Below are 15,394 nucleotides of genomic sequence, written 5' to 3'. Positions count from 1 at the left end.
GTCTTGTGATTTTTTTAACTCATTCATTTTTTTCAGACTAAACCCTTGCATTGCTCTGGTACTGAACTGTCTCAGGTTGCTTTTTTACTCTCTCTCTGAAATGGAGACTAGTTCTGAGGTTTGCAGAAGTTCTTGTCAATTCATCTGCTTAACTGAGAAGAAAAACCTCATGTAACCACATCAAAGTTCCAGGCAAACCTAATGGTCTCAACTAATGTGGATGTGTCTGGTATAATTTTTGTTATAGAATGGTTCCATAATTTCTGGTTTCATAAATTGCACTGAGCTCTTCATTTTACTTTAATGACTGATTTCAGTTTTTCGCAGAGTATTTAGTCAGTTCTGTTCTACAATGTAGCAGAGCTGAAGTAGGAATTAGTCCTCAGCCCTTACTTAAAAATTATTTGGGACATGAGAGGTTAATAATCTACACTCTACTTAAATATGTTGCGTAAAACACACATCCTTTATGAGAAATTTCCGTATGTGGTACTACTTATTTAGTAAAAATAAACTACATATTCATTATCCCCAGTCAGTTTTCATACTTTGGAGGAGTACTGACATATGGCATAAGAACTGTGGTCCACCTGTAGCAAATAAAAATTTTTTTCCTTCCAATATAGACCAATTCATGCTTACCTTCTGGGTGACACTAACCATGTCATTGCTTGATTAGTCTGTGCTATTTTCATAAGTCAAAGTTTTCTTATTGCTGTGGTACACCATGCTAAAGACCCCAGCAAAATACTTTCAGAACTGATAGAATGAGTAATGTTCCATGTTCACAGTAGCACAGATTGCTCTTTCAAGCACCTATACTGAGCGCAAAAATTACATCCCAGATTCCAAAAGACTGTGATATTCATTCTTGTCCTGTTGGGCTGAGCAAAGTGATAATATAATCAAGGAAAACCTGTTCTTATAATGGTCTACCTGTATATTTTTCTTCATTGAATTCCCTGCAAGCTGTCATTGTATTGTTTTTTACCACTAGTTTTTATGCTATAACATGAGGACGTTTAACATTTGGAAAGCTCTTAGGAATTTAGTATCATTACTTTTACTTATTTATTTCCTTAAAATAAAACATTTTGTGATATATTCCCTATCATAAAAACTGTATCTTACAGGCCAGATGAAACCAAAGTTTGACTGTGGAAATGCATAATCTGTTTTCTAATGCCTGCTATAGTATTGCTCATCTATTAAAGTTAATAAAACACTAGGTGACATAATCCAGAAATTAGCTTATATCCTGGGCTCGATAAAATGAGGCGTGGCCAGCAGGCTGAGGGAGGTGATTCTGCCCCTCTGCTCTTCTGTCATGACACTCCACTTGGAGTGCTGTGTCCAGCTCTGAGGTCCCCAGAACAGGAAAGTCTTGGACTTATTGGAGCAAGTCCAGATGAGGCTAAGAAGATGATTAGAGGGATGGACCACCTCTCCTATGAAGACAGGCTGAGAGAATTCGGGTTGTCCAGTCTGGGGAACAGAAGGCTTCAAGGACACCTTATAGCAGCCTCTCAGTATATAAAGGGAGCTTGTAGGAAAGCCAGAGAGAGACATATTACCAGACCTTGTAGTGCTGGAATAAGGGGTGCCCATTTAAATTTAAAAATAAGAGATTTAGTTTGCACATTAGGAAGAATTTGTTCATGATGAGAGTAATGAGACGCTGGAACAGGTCGCATAGAATTTTTGTGGATGTTTCATCATTACAAGTGTTCAAGGTCAGGCTGAATGGGGTTTTGAGCAATCTGGTCTAGCTTAATCTACCCAATATTTTTCTTGTATATTTCAAAAGAATACTCTGACTCACTATATAATTCTGCTATAGATAACTGCTTAAGATAACTGTTTTAAGACTAAAAATACTTCAGGAAACTAAAAGTTTTCACTCTGGTTCATTAGTTAGCTTTTAGGTGCTCCAGCCATGTATGAATCAACTTCGCTGGCTTAATTTTCTGTGTTTGTATGTTCTCACTTACAGAACTGTTCTTAGTAGCTTGTAAACTGCAAGATTAATCCAAGATCAACGTTTTTGAAGACTGTACAATGAGCGTATATGGCAACAAATTAATACAAATTTTCAATGTAATAAATATTATTTTGGGTAGAATTTCACAAAAAAAAAGGAAAGTCAAGCATTGGTCACAACAGAGAAGCCTTTTGTTATTGGCTTCAGAGACATGTAGAGAGACTGCTCAACTACACTACCAGTCATGTTTTCCAGTTTGGATAGAATTAAATGTGTCATAGGTCTTTATGGTATAGTTTATACAAATAAACTACAAGATTTGCTGACACAATGGTGAGATACATCTAAAAGATCTTAGTGGCACAAAATACTAATGTACTAATATACAGATATAAAAGAAGTACTTGAAAATGAAGGTTTCAGTTGAAAGTGGATAAACTTTAAATGTCTGCTTTGCACAGTGCCTTTGCACAGTGTCTGCTTTAATCCCAAACAAACATAAGCACAAGTTACAAGTTTTCCCAAGTCATGTGAAGAAACAATGGTTCTTAGGTGTGTGAAACCATTTGATTCAATGGAATTTGCTATTAAGCAGAGAACTTATACATACTACATCTAAAAGTTATACAGACTACATGTAGAAGTTATACAAACTACATCTGACCAAGTGTAGGATTATCAAACCATCCCAGGTTATGTCAAACTGACTCTTGGAAATGGTTTAAAGTGTTGAAGGATGAGATAGTTTATTAAGGAACCAGTTTTTCTTCCTTCTTTTCTTAGGTATCCATGTCCTGGGGATGGACCTATACTTTGGTTACTAGGCTATACCATGAGACTCAAATAACTTTTTGTTTACCTGGATATCTGACTTTATATCAAATAAAGACCCTTAGGAATTAAAAGGAGGTGAGACACTGCAAGATGCCGAAATATTTCATTTTCTTTGGGTTTTTTGTTCATAAGAGACTGAGATGAAACAGTTAGTAGTAGCAGAATAGAACTTTCATGAGTTTTTTTAGAAAAACAAAGTTACATCTAACAAAAGGTGGAAAATACTGATTTATTTTAAATTAATTTTATAATTGAGTATGATTTTGATTAAACAAACTAACTTATATAACAGTTACTGTCATTGATACCTGTTAAATGAATACAAAACAAATTTAGGCCAGCATGCCAGACTCTGCAAGACCCTGTTACGCATTACTGATATCGAGGTTTTTAAGTTCTGCCCCAAGGCTTTCAGAAATATTGTTCTTTTAGCCTCTTTGTTTTCTGGTTTATAGCCATTTTGGGTATATGATGTGTATACCATTATATTTTCCACTTGAACAAACAGTGTCCCTAATATAAAACTGCTTTTTTATTAAATCTGAAATTCATGGGTTTCGATCAATTACCCAGTGAAAATATCCTGTCAACAACAAATAAATTTGGAATTTGCCATACTAAGACCTGCTAAAATTAACCATACACTTTACAGATACGTATTTATTATATATGACAATGTTAAAAATAAAAATCCTTTATACATCAGTCAATGAGATCTCCTTTTCTCTGATCTGATTTTCCCTAGTCTCTTTCACAGGATTGAACGCTTCCTCCAAGTCTTTTTCTCTTAGATAGGCCTGTCTGCTGCCCCTATGGATTTGAAAAATAGAAAGATTGAAGTAAGAGCTCAGGATATAATTGCCAAGAGTAGAGCATGATTTGCAAATAATGGATTGTAACCCTTTACTTTCTCCCTGAACATAACAATTTCATAACACAAAAGCTGATAAAAAAAGCTTCAAACTAAAATAATCTCACTTCCTCAGTCTAAATTATTTAGATTATGTATCTCACCATGACATTTAGGTATCTGAAATCTTAGTTCCTAATTTTTTGGTGATATTTATATCCATATACAAACTGTGGTAAGGAAGATTCAAGTTAACTAGCAAAGTAAAGCTTTTAGATACTAAAGTAAAAGAAATATGAAAGTTATTCTAGCTAGACATCCAGAGGGAGGAAGAGAAAGACAAAAAAAAATAATAGTAAGCCAATAGAATGTAATATTACATAGAAATCTACCTGTTTCAGAGGTGTACAATAGTTGCCACGGAGATAAGAAAGTGCATGTATAACTTTTTATTGACAAGATATAAAATTTAAAAATACTGTATTTTATGTGTATATACATGGTATAACAAATATTTATATGATAATTAATTGCATTTATATGAAGATTTATAAATTTCATTTTATATAAATAAAACTTAACATCCTCCATAAGTGATTTCTTAATTATTTCTAAACAGTTCTGACATTCATTTTGTTCCAGTATTCTTTATTCATATCAGCAGTCTCTCTGACATCAGTTAAGTACATAGGTTAGAGTTAACTCTATCTAAAGGATTTATGATTTGGATTTACTCATACATCAGTTTCTTAACTGGAACTGAAACAAATATGACTCTCTTTAACCGACTTAGGAAGAAAACTTCTTTCTTCTTTGGACAAAATAGAGCAAAGAAAATCACGTAATTTTACAATTCTATAAAGCGCTTGAGCGCCTTCTAAACTAAACATATGTTGAAAGATAAGCTGCACAATTAAAGTACAAGAACATAAAGGAGATTGCTGTAGAAATCAGTGATGTTGAAGCAATGCATCAGAACAGGTGTTTTCAGTTCAGCTCTGGGCTTGTTTCTTTTCCTCATTCCCTGTTTTTTAGTGTAACATCTTGGTTGATTGAGTTTCCTTTCAGAATTAAACAGTAAAGGACAGAAGACTTTTACAGTTGCAAATGACTGGCACAATATTTTCAATATTAATAGCAACAAGCAATCACACTACTGAAAAGTACACATAAGTTGGATTCAAGTCATACTTCGTAAAATTGCTTAAAGCTCATATTTTACTCTGCTATTTCTGTTGCATACTGCTGCTCAATTTACAGTGGCCTTGACACTGTTAGAACACAGTGGGAGTTACTTTGAATTCCACTTTATCTGTGAAAAGATGAAGGCACACCCAAAGATTGACATGAAACAAGGAGAGCAGTCTCTTTTTTTGCCTACTATCCTGGTAACAAGGAAAATGTGAGAAGGAACACTTTATTTTAAACTGTATGAATGGCTCTCTTAAAGTGAGGCAAACTGCCTCCCGTGAGATGAAGTACTAAAACATTATTATATTATTGGGCTGAAGCTTCCCAGAAAATTCTCTGTGTTAAAACATTTGTCTCAGTCAGCTTAAGTTCTATTTAGACATGTTGCAAGTGACAGTGACACACCACAAATGAAATCAATAGGTACCTTTTTTGTGTTTGAGATTCAATTGCTTTAACACAGCCAGATAGACTTTATTGAGGTTTAGAATATCACTTGTAGTCTTCTGCTGCAACTTCAGAACAGAATCTGTCATTTCATCTCATGTTCCCTCTGGCAGTGTCTCAGAGACTCCAGGTGATGAGAAATATTTCCTGGTGATGATGGTTAGATGACTCCTGAGTCCTGGGTGAAAAGGTGGGATACTATCGGTCCATTGTCTGGGTTCCTTTCATCAACAGGACAGATTTTTTACGAAGCTCACTTCATGGAAAGGCAGGAATCTCCCTGACACTGTGGTCTGCACGCTATGTGTTCATGAACCCTGTGCTGATCATTTTTCTTTAGCATATGTATAGTCAAAATGGAAGAAAAACTTATTCAAAGCTTGCTAACACTTCCAACTCTGCATTTGTCTGCACTAAGGAGGAAGGGTGAGATAGGGCTTGGGAGAATCAGGCTGGCATTCTTTTTCCTAGCAAGAGGAAAGAAGAGACAAAAAGCAGTATTTCCCAGGAGCAGCTGCTATGTTTTCTGGATTTGCAAGGCTGTGGTGTAAACTAAGGACACCCCAAAATCACACCCATAGGATGATGCAATCCTGTGTAACTAACTGCTTTTCTTTTGAGTAGAGCCAACATAGGGCCAGAAAAATAAATAGGGTGTCGACACAATATCAGAAGTCTGTTATCAGTAGTAGTTTTATTCACGTATTTAATTTGAGATAAATTAATTTTAGCCTTTTATATTGAATGATTTCTTATAGTAAATGTATCGTGACTAAACTATATATTACTCGTTACTCAATTCAGTAAACTAAGTTCAATATAAAAGATGTTCTGCATGGAATAGTTAAAAGAGAACATACTGTTCTGATAGTAGAATTGCTTTTAAACAATGTACCATATCCCAATACAACTGACACTGAAAGAAGCAAGAGTGCCAAAATTCAGAGTTGAGCTGCACAATTCTGCTGCGGGTTTCCAGTTCCACACTTTCTCCAAGCTCTGCTATGTGAAATGTTAGAATATGAAAGGACTCAATTTTTTATCTCAGGTTGCTTGTCACATGGAGTAGATCCCCATGAGAACAAGAGTCATGTGCCAGAAGCAGGCAATCCTTTGTCTAACTACCACCTACCCCCCATTTATCTGATAGACTGATAGACTCATCTCATTTCCATTCACCCAAGGACTAAAGTGGCCAGTGGGAATCATATTAGAAGAGTGAAAATTAGTGCTCTATAACTAAGAAGAAAAATTATCATATTTTAAAAGCTATAAAATAATGTTAAAAAAAGAATTTTAAAAAGTTGTACTATGCAGTTCACTGTTCCATCATGTCCAGTGTATCTCATAACATCAAGTCTGAGTCATTACTCACTGATGGCAATGCCTCAAACCTATTGTTTTAGAAAGATGTAAATGTTTCTGGTGACACAAAAGACAAGCTTCTAGACAAGCTATGGCAAGTGTATTACTTTGCATAGAGAAAAATTTCTTCCCTGACCCCAGGAAGTGACAATTGTATATAACAAAGCATAAGACTGGATTCTCATAGCTTAGTTATTGCAAATGTTATCCATAGTCATAAAATCATATAGACATTTTTTAAATTTAGCTATCCAGTGAGTCAAGTGCTTGCTAATAAAAGTGATTAATTCCTTTTCCTGTCACATGAAACAAGGCAACTTCTTTTTTAATTTTAGTTTATAGTTCCTATACAAGTAAAAATATGGGTTAAATCAATGTAATTTATTGCCATAAAGCTTGACATGAAAGATCATCCTTTCATCCTTCGTAATCTTCAACCACTACACTATCAAATAAAGCTCTGCATTTCGAAGTCTTTGGTGGAAGAAGCATCGCACTGTTAGTTTGTTAGTATACAGACAGTCATACAACACATAAGCTTAGATAAAATGAATACAACACATGCATTTGAATAAAATAGAATGCAATTAAGAACACAAGTTACTATTGTATTCTGTATGGGGATCAAGCAGCATTTTGCCATCTAGCTACCCCTTAATGCACACCAAATGCCTTTGCTGTCCTACCCCTAAGCACTTTTGCTGTTTGAAAAGCACTTATAGTAGTCTAATAGAATTTGCTTTTCATTTGCATCTGTTTTGATCAGATAATGTGAATGATAAGTGTTGGCTTTTAGCGATTTATTTTATAAGAACATTATGGATCTTAGAATGAAATCAGCATATAATCAGGAAATCTGTAATATAAACATTTATTGATCTTGAATAAGTACATAAATGCCAAATATGTTGAGTTTTTAGAGAAGATTATGCAAGCATTTTGGTGGTCATCAGTGCAAATTTTTTTTAAGTTTAAGACCTACCATTTCCATTAAGCTTAAGGGTTTACAGATAACTTATGCCACCAGTCTGTAACTTTGTGATATTTTTACTTTTTTGTTTTTTAATAAAAAATTAATTTCATAGCTCACTGACGATTGTTTTGAAGGTCTGTCAGGTCCTCTCTTTGCTCAGTGCTAGAGAGTATCTATTTACACTAAGAAACTCAGAGAACCGAAATATTTACAAAATATATTTTTCCAAGAGTACACTGGGAGAATCATTTACAGTAGCTATTTTTCTCTGGATCACTTTAGTTTAAGTGGTGCAACCAGTTTTCCTCACCATAAATTGTCATTATAAGTTATTCTTATGTTTTCTCAGTTCTAGTATTTATTGCATGCCTTTTGCACTCTGTGAAGCAAACTGTAATGCAATTATTGCAACCTCAACTTGTTGCAGGACAGAAAGCAAAAGAAGTAGGCCAGTGTGACCTTGCCTAAAATTGCTAGTTTTTAAAGTCCCGTATTTCTGTTTTAAAAGGTAAAATAGGATTTAATTAATTTTACTTGGACATTCTAGAGCTTCCCTTTTGCAGAAAAAGAAGGGTTATGACTACAACATCTGCAGCAGTTTAATTATTATTGCCATGCTAACAAACGTATAATACCTAATCTTGCTACCATTGAAGACAGTAGCATAGAGATGGTATAAAAAAAAAGAATAGAAGTGTATTACGGGGAAGGAAAGGAGGGAGGGAGGGAGTTCTGTGTGCTTTTAAATGAACGGGTGAGTGAAAAATTAAAGAAAACAACATTTAAGTGTTTGCCTGTGCTATGTTCAGGGTGCAGAGGCAGAGTATGAAGATGGTGCAAAGCTCTACATAAGCTGTAGGGTATATTGTACCTGTATCTGTTAGGTAGCACATAGATGGCACACAACATTAATGGCAGTTGTTCTTTGCTGACCATCAGTTACTTTAATGTCTGGGAGTAAAATGAAAATTCCACAGAGGAATTTACAGACATGTTTATATGCATCCTTAACCCATACTGAAACTTAACAACTCTTTGGAAGCTCTGTCTAATAGGTGAAGTGCAGCACTGTCAGCCTAGTGTTTCCAGGTCAGATGCTGTTGAAAGCACTTGATATCTTTTCATTTGATAAAACAGTAAATCAGAGATGACTGAACATGTCTATCTAATGAGGACAGATCAAATATTCTGCTTATCTCTGAGATAATCCTTCTGACTGAAGAGTACAATAATTGCACTAAACAATATTTTTCTTTTTTATTAATGTAATCTGGAAAATAGTGACCACAAACTTATTCCATTACATTGATCTTCAGCGTTACTCCAGTAACAGCTATTTTTCTGATTTTATTTTTATGAGGTATGTGTGTGTGTGAATGTCTGTCTTTGACTTTCCAAGTGTCTTCCTTTAGCAAAAAAATAGTTATTCAAGGCACTGTTCAGATGAGATAATTCATAGTACTGACTTCTATATAGCTGCTCATTCAATACTTCTATTTAACCTGAGAGTGCACTTTTGAATTCTAGATTGACTCACCAAAATACATACACACAGTACATACATACATGTCCATTCCATATCTTAAACTTGTGTCACTACTACTCTTTTGGTAGCAATTTGTTGTCGAGAAAAACAGATCCAGGGAAACATGAAAGGGCTTCTTATATCTAGTGACAATGAAATTATAATAACACTAAATGGTCCATAATGTTCCTAAGCTTTAAGGAGCTTCCATCCTTTTGAAGGACTGTTTCCAGAAGAATGACCAAAGATGCAAGAACAGTATCAAGAAGTAGTTAAAGTGAAGGAAACCATAAATGTTTTAATGGAGTATATCACTAAAAGAGATGAAAAAATATATCCATGTCTCTACCCAATTTTTATATTTAATTAGACATGCAAATAAATTTAAAAATTAAAAAGGAAAAAAAAAGATAAACCATACATTAGGTTAAAAAAGGACCCTCTCAATTCAAGTGAGAAAGACAAAAATGGAATGTTTAATAATAAGAGTATTTTCAAATTAAAAGGAAATCTCTGCAGAGGGAATAATTAAAAATGGATTAAAAATTGGGTTAATGTATGCAGATTGACCAATAATTTAATGGGAAAATGGGTAGACAAAAATACCATCTCAGACACAAAACCTTTGCTAAATTAATACCTTGGTCAGAACTTCTGCCTTGCATTTCTCCTTGTCTTGGTCTTTCCCTTCACATTCTCTCCATTTCATTAATATCTCTCTCTGGCTTCTGAGGCTTTCACAGTGTTTCTATCAAGTGAGCCAACTTTCCATTGGCCTTCAAACAGAGACACCACAGTCCTGGAGGTGGAGCATGAAACTGGCAGAAGAGGGCTCTACTTTGTCCTTTCTTTATTTCTTGAGACATCTCAGGCTATGACATCCTTTTTTCTTTAGGTATGGTAAAGGACTGACATTCACTTATTATGAGAAAATATTTTAGCAGTGATAAATTTAGCAAGTAAAGATAGAAATAATATTATCCATTCTATTTAATTCATATTTTTCCTTTCTGTTTTAATTTCTTCTTTGCTCTCCTTACTCATAACTATTTCAAGTCTTCGTTTTTGCTTTTTTTTGTGAAAATTTATCCTCTAACAACATAAAACAGCTATGAAATATTCTCACAGCTATACAAAAATCAACAGTTGCCACTTAAGCTGAGCAAATTACCTGAAGTGCTGAAGTTTTTGCAAGTATTTTTGCAAGTATGAGGTGTATTTCAGATGTCATGAAGTACTGAATGTTGACAACTCTTGGCTATTTAATGCAGAACAGCACACAATTAGTGCTACAAATATATCATGCAGCAGGCAGAAGAATCTAGGTACGCCAATCTACTCACATTTGATCTATTAAACTATTGGCAGTCAGGCTGGCTGTCTGAGCAGAGATGGAATGGCTCTGGAGCCTGAATTATCCTTTTTATTTATGTACTGGTCTTCCTATCCATCTGATGTTAAAGCTGTTGAGCACAGTGGAAAGGAACTGATTTAATTGACATGATGCTCATCAGGACTTTTAGTTCTACATAGATTTAGTAAAATCATGCTTGACATCACATTCAAAACCCACAAATTGAAAGTCTAGCTGTGTTTGTATTTTATTCATGATTCCTTGATGGGAAATAAACACAATTCAGTTCATTTTGCTGACCTAGAAATCTAGTTGGACTATTCAATGGTAACTCCTCTTGTTTCAAAATAACCTGTAACACCACAGAATAGAAACAAACCTTTGTTGGTTGGGTTTTCCAAAAATAGGATAAATGTCATGAGGAGAATAAATTTTTCCGCCATCAGCATCTTAGTCTGTCTGATCTCTGAACTATAAATTGCAGTATCATTCACCTAGTGTCATTCTTTTCCTCAATAACTTAAATGTATTTGTAAAAAGAGCTCTTTTCTTAAAAAAAAAAAAAAAACCACAAAAAAAGAAGAAGTAATGGACATGTTTATAAAACCAAACTTCAATGTCTAAGAAACACTGGACAAGACAAAATAAGACAGATGACTTTTTAATATATACGTGATTTTTTTAAAGAAAAAAAGTCTTTACTCTTAGTTAGTTGATAAATAGATCATCAATTTCAGATAATGACTGAATAGACTTGTCTATATGCATTTGCATTTCATATTTAGAGAGATGACTATTACATGGTGGAGTAAACAATGACACCCAGCGGCTGCATTGACTCAAGGCCTGTCTGTGTTCTGGAATTTCTCAGCATGTTGCTATTTTTTTACTTAGCGTGGGTTTTTTTCGGGGTTATTCTTTTTTTTTTTTTTCCCACAGTGCTAATGACACAATAAATATGTTCTTTGGAGCCAAATGACCCAAGAAGTTTGACATACAAAGCTTCATCTCTCCAGTGAAAGAAACGTTCATCAATGACAAGAGTCATAAATATAGATCTATACAAATTGTGCTTATTGAAGAAACTGACTGTCAAATCTGTTGGAGCACAAGATATACTAGATTGGTATGCCAAGGACAATAGTGGATATTCTTGCTGTTTTCCATAGAGCTTTTGGTTTGCTGCGTGCTATTGTGGTAACCTCAGGGAAAAAAAAACAACAACCCAAACCCAACAAAAACCCACAATCCTTCTCCTGCAGTCACCCCCAACTGCCCCAAAAACCCCCAACCAAAACTGAACAAGACCAACATAGAGTCTATATCAAGGACAAAAAGATTTTAATGAGCTATAGTTTATCAGGAGATATGGTATATCTGACTCCAACTGAGACCAAAGCAAAAGCCAAGAGCAGCTGACTCTAATGAAATTGGCTAGAAGATGTAGATCTGGAATGCATTATCTGTTTCTAACTTTCATGCCATGAAACCGCATATTTATTACTTTTGACTTCTGAGGAACATCAGTCACTGAATGATCTCTTGGAACAAAGCTAGTATGTAATTTCTGTCATGAGCTGAACTAGCGTCTGCTCTTATTGCAGGCCTTGTCATTGATCTAGAAATAATGAAGTAATTTTTTTAACACATTTTATCTCATAAAATACCGATTTTCTGAACAATACAATTGTATATTTGGCTTTCCTCTTTTTCTCCTATTCCTTGCCTCTCTGCCTGAAACTACCATATTGGCAATCCAAGACAGCGAAGCAGTATGATGCAGAGGAAAATTACTCTATTTTCTACCTCAGTGTTCAGAAAAGCAATGCTCCTAACGATAAGTGTAAGCCAACATCATATTGAATAGGTCCTCTGATGAAGTTCAGTAAGAACTATTCATGATTCACGTGGAATCATTGGTGAAAGGTTCAGCCAGAAAGATAATGTGCTAAGGCATTTTACAGGGAACAACAAAACTTAATGCCTGAGGAGCACAGAGAGGATTGCAGTGTCTACTACACTTTGGAAGGTAAAGATGTCCTTCAACAGGTGGTAGATGGGAGACCCACAACAGAAAGTAGACCTAATAATTCCTAAGAGGGAATGAAGAACTGTTGACAGGCAGAGCCAGTTACAGACTCTGCTAGGAGTTAGGATCACCTGCAAAGAGAGGTACTCTCTTCTGTTGGTGTTCTGTGTAACCAACCTGCAAAGCACAATATATGTGTCATCCTAAATACAGTAAAAACAAGGAAAAAAAAGGCTGCATGAAAATGTGAGTAGGTATGGAGGAATCAGTTGTAGTTTGAGAGTGTTTAAAGTATAAATAATAAATTAATATTAGCCAATAAAACTTTTAAACACTTTATTATAATACTTTTCCTCTCAACTACTCTGTACTTACATCTCAAAATCTGTTTTCAGTCTGAGTCTATCTTATCAAATTAATCTAAGTAATTTCATTACCATTCTCTCCTTCATCAGTTTTTAACTATTTCATGCAATTTCTCTTGGCTGCCAAGTTTCCACCAACATGAAACATCTAGGATGCCCTCCATTATGTACCTTGCCCAGCTATCAGTCTGAAGACCTATGGTAGGACTAGCATGATTTATAAAGAATCCATTAGGTTCCAAATTAATAGAACCAACATGACTGTTAATTATTAAAAATGGTGAAAGAGAAGAAATACTAAGATTTCCAATTCATGCTGAGAAACTGTTTTAGTGAGATGGTTTCTGTGTCCTTATGAATATCTGACTTTCAGGGCAACCTGCTCTGCTGCCTCACTGTCTTCATGGGAAAATTTTCTCTTTCTGTTCTGTTCAAAACTCTCTTCAGTTTATTCCTGGACCACAAAAACTCCTCTTGGCTACCAAAGGAAGATCATGCTGCAACTCAAATCAGTGAAAATTTCGTGATTGGTTCCCATAAGAACATGGTATTTCCCTGTTGCTTGTTTTCATTAACGTGATTGCTGAGACGTCTCCACAGCCACAGTCTTCCTCAAAGTGCAAATTAATCAGATGAGTCTCTGAATTCACAACCATTCTCTTTGTTTCTTCTCCTTTCTTTACAGCCTACTTCTGCAGATTAGATGTAGAAATACTCAGGACAGTAAAGACTGGGGAATTTCTGTTCTTCAGATTCATTAAACTGTATCTCCTGTGGGATACACTGGACAAGCTTTTCATTTAAAAAGCAAGTGAAATCAAACTGTCAGTTCTGTTCAATAAGAATCAAATGAAGAACCAACAACAACAACAAAATGTAATTGTAACAGCAACAGCAGCTGTCTCTTCATGGGGTGCTCGTGAGACACTATACAGAGCTTTCCTGAGAGAAAAAAGAAAGACAAAAAAGACAACATCCCCCTAATCCTAACACTAAAAATGAGTAGTTTATGAAAGAGCCCTTATTTCCCTCCAGATTGCTTAAGGGATTTGTGAAACCTACTAAAACCTACTGCTGCTACAGCTGTCACCCACACTTACCTCTTCTCAGTTAGAGAGCACAGCTGAGACCTCTGTCTCTCTATATGGCCCTTACAGTCACCCCATACGTTGATTTAATTATACCACCAGGCTGACGTGTTGAGAAAATGCTCTGCAACTGTGCAGGATGACTTTCACCCTCAGAGCAGGAGAAAACATCTCTCACAAGGATGGCATTTTTTAACCGACTATGATTACTTTTGAAGAATAGCCCACCATTATAATAAAGTATTACAATTGCAATAAAAAATATTGATTTCACAAGGACCCACGTGTATATATGGTTGCACATTTAATATTCCTTTTAATGAACATTTTCATAGTTTTATTTTGTTCATCTGAAGGAGCAGAAAAGTAAAAATGTTATTACTGAGTTTTCCCTTCTCTTTTTTTCTTAGGATTCCCTTTTCTCATTGTCCAAAACTCCCCCAAAATCTCCTAGGCCACCAGTCTTTCCTGTGTACAAAGGTAGAAATGTGAGGTTGAAAAGAAGAAAAGCAACTTTTATTGAGATACTGTGAGGGAAAACCAAAAAGGCAAATTCTTCCAAATAATTTGCACAGGCTTCTGTGCAAAGGCTTGTGTACTGTACTCAGGGGGTTTAATCAAAGCACTAAGAAGACGTGAGAGCAGCATGAACAGAATTGTGTATCATTGCTCCCAGCTGGATCCTCCAGCCAACCCAAATTTAGAAAGTACATGTTTTGGCTTCATCAGTGTCATATGATAACAATTACTTTCTTGTTACTCAAAATTTAGAGGCTGTGAAGACACAGGACAAACAAGGGATAGCAACTTTCTTTGTTGCAAAAGAATGTCACATCTTTTGATACAGTGCCTTCTCAGAAATATAAATCTTGATGTTATCAAACTTCAGAAAATGCAGGAAAAATTAAGATGTGAATTCTGAAGCTATCTGAAGTATTACTTTTTACTGTTCTTTTTAATTTGTGTGTATACCTGTGGTGGTTACCATTTTCCTCTTCATTAAGATGTGATACAAGCACTTCGACAGCCTGGCCATAACAGCAATTTTAAGACTGTAGATCCTGCTTTATGATATCAGCAATTTTTAGATTGCAGATTCTGCTCTATGACATACTTCAAGAAGACTTATGAAGTGTCAACAGCTCTTCTCCTTTTCAATGAGAAAATTCTAAAATTTTTTTCTCCCTTAATAATTTAATCTGTTTCTTTTTTTCATGTTTTGCATTGCAAAAGACCTAAAAGATAATGTCATTTTGTAGCAGCTAGGCCTAAAATTCATACCATATTGAATTCAAGCATCTTTATTATGTTAATTCTTTAACTACTATACCAAAAGATGTGTTAAATAAATTTCTTAAATATATTAACTAATTTAATTTGCAAAAAGTTTTG

The 15,394-nt window shown here is 34.9% G+C and overlaps 1 long non-coding RNA gene across 2 annotated transcripts; it reads right to left on the bottom strand.

Annotated features, from left to right (window-relative positions):
* Nucleotides 1-5,676: 5,676 nt before the first annotated feature.
* On the bottom strand, nt 5,677-15,045 carry LOC108495969. Of its 2 annotated transcripts, XR_001874275.1 has the most exons (4): nt 14,975-15,045; nt 10,510-10,629; nt 10,338-10,424; nt 5,677-5,770 (listed from the first exon to the last, which is right to left on the bottom strand). It is a non-coding gene; the product is annotated as an uncharacterized LOC108495969 (long non-coding RNA). The 2 variants fall into 2 exon arrangements; XR_001874276.1 differs by lacking the exon at nt 10,338-10,424 and having other exon boundaries at nt 5,706-5,770.
* Between the last annotated feature and the right edge of the window lie 349 nt (nt 15,046-15,394).

This window comes from Lepidothrix coronata, unplaced genomic scaffold (genome assembly GCF_001604755.1).
Source record: "Lepidothrix coronata isolate B3197 unplaced genomic scaffold, Lepidothrix_coronata-1.0 Scaffold35, whole genome shotgun sequence".
In the NCBI taxonomy this organism is placed as follows: Eukaryota; Metazoa; Chordata; class Aves; order Passeriformes; family Pipridae; genus Lepidothrix; species Lepidothrix coronata.
The sequence above is the reverse complement of the archived record's forward strand: the minus strand, read 5'-3'. Positions and strand labels throughout refer to the sequence as shown.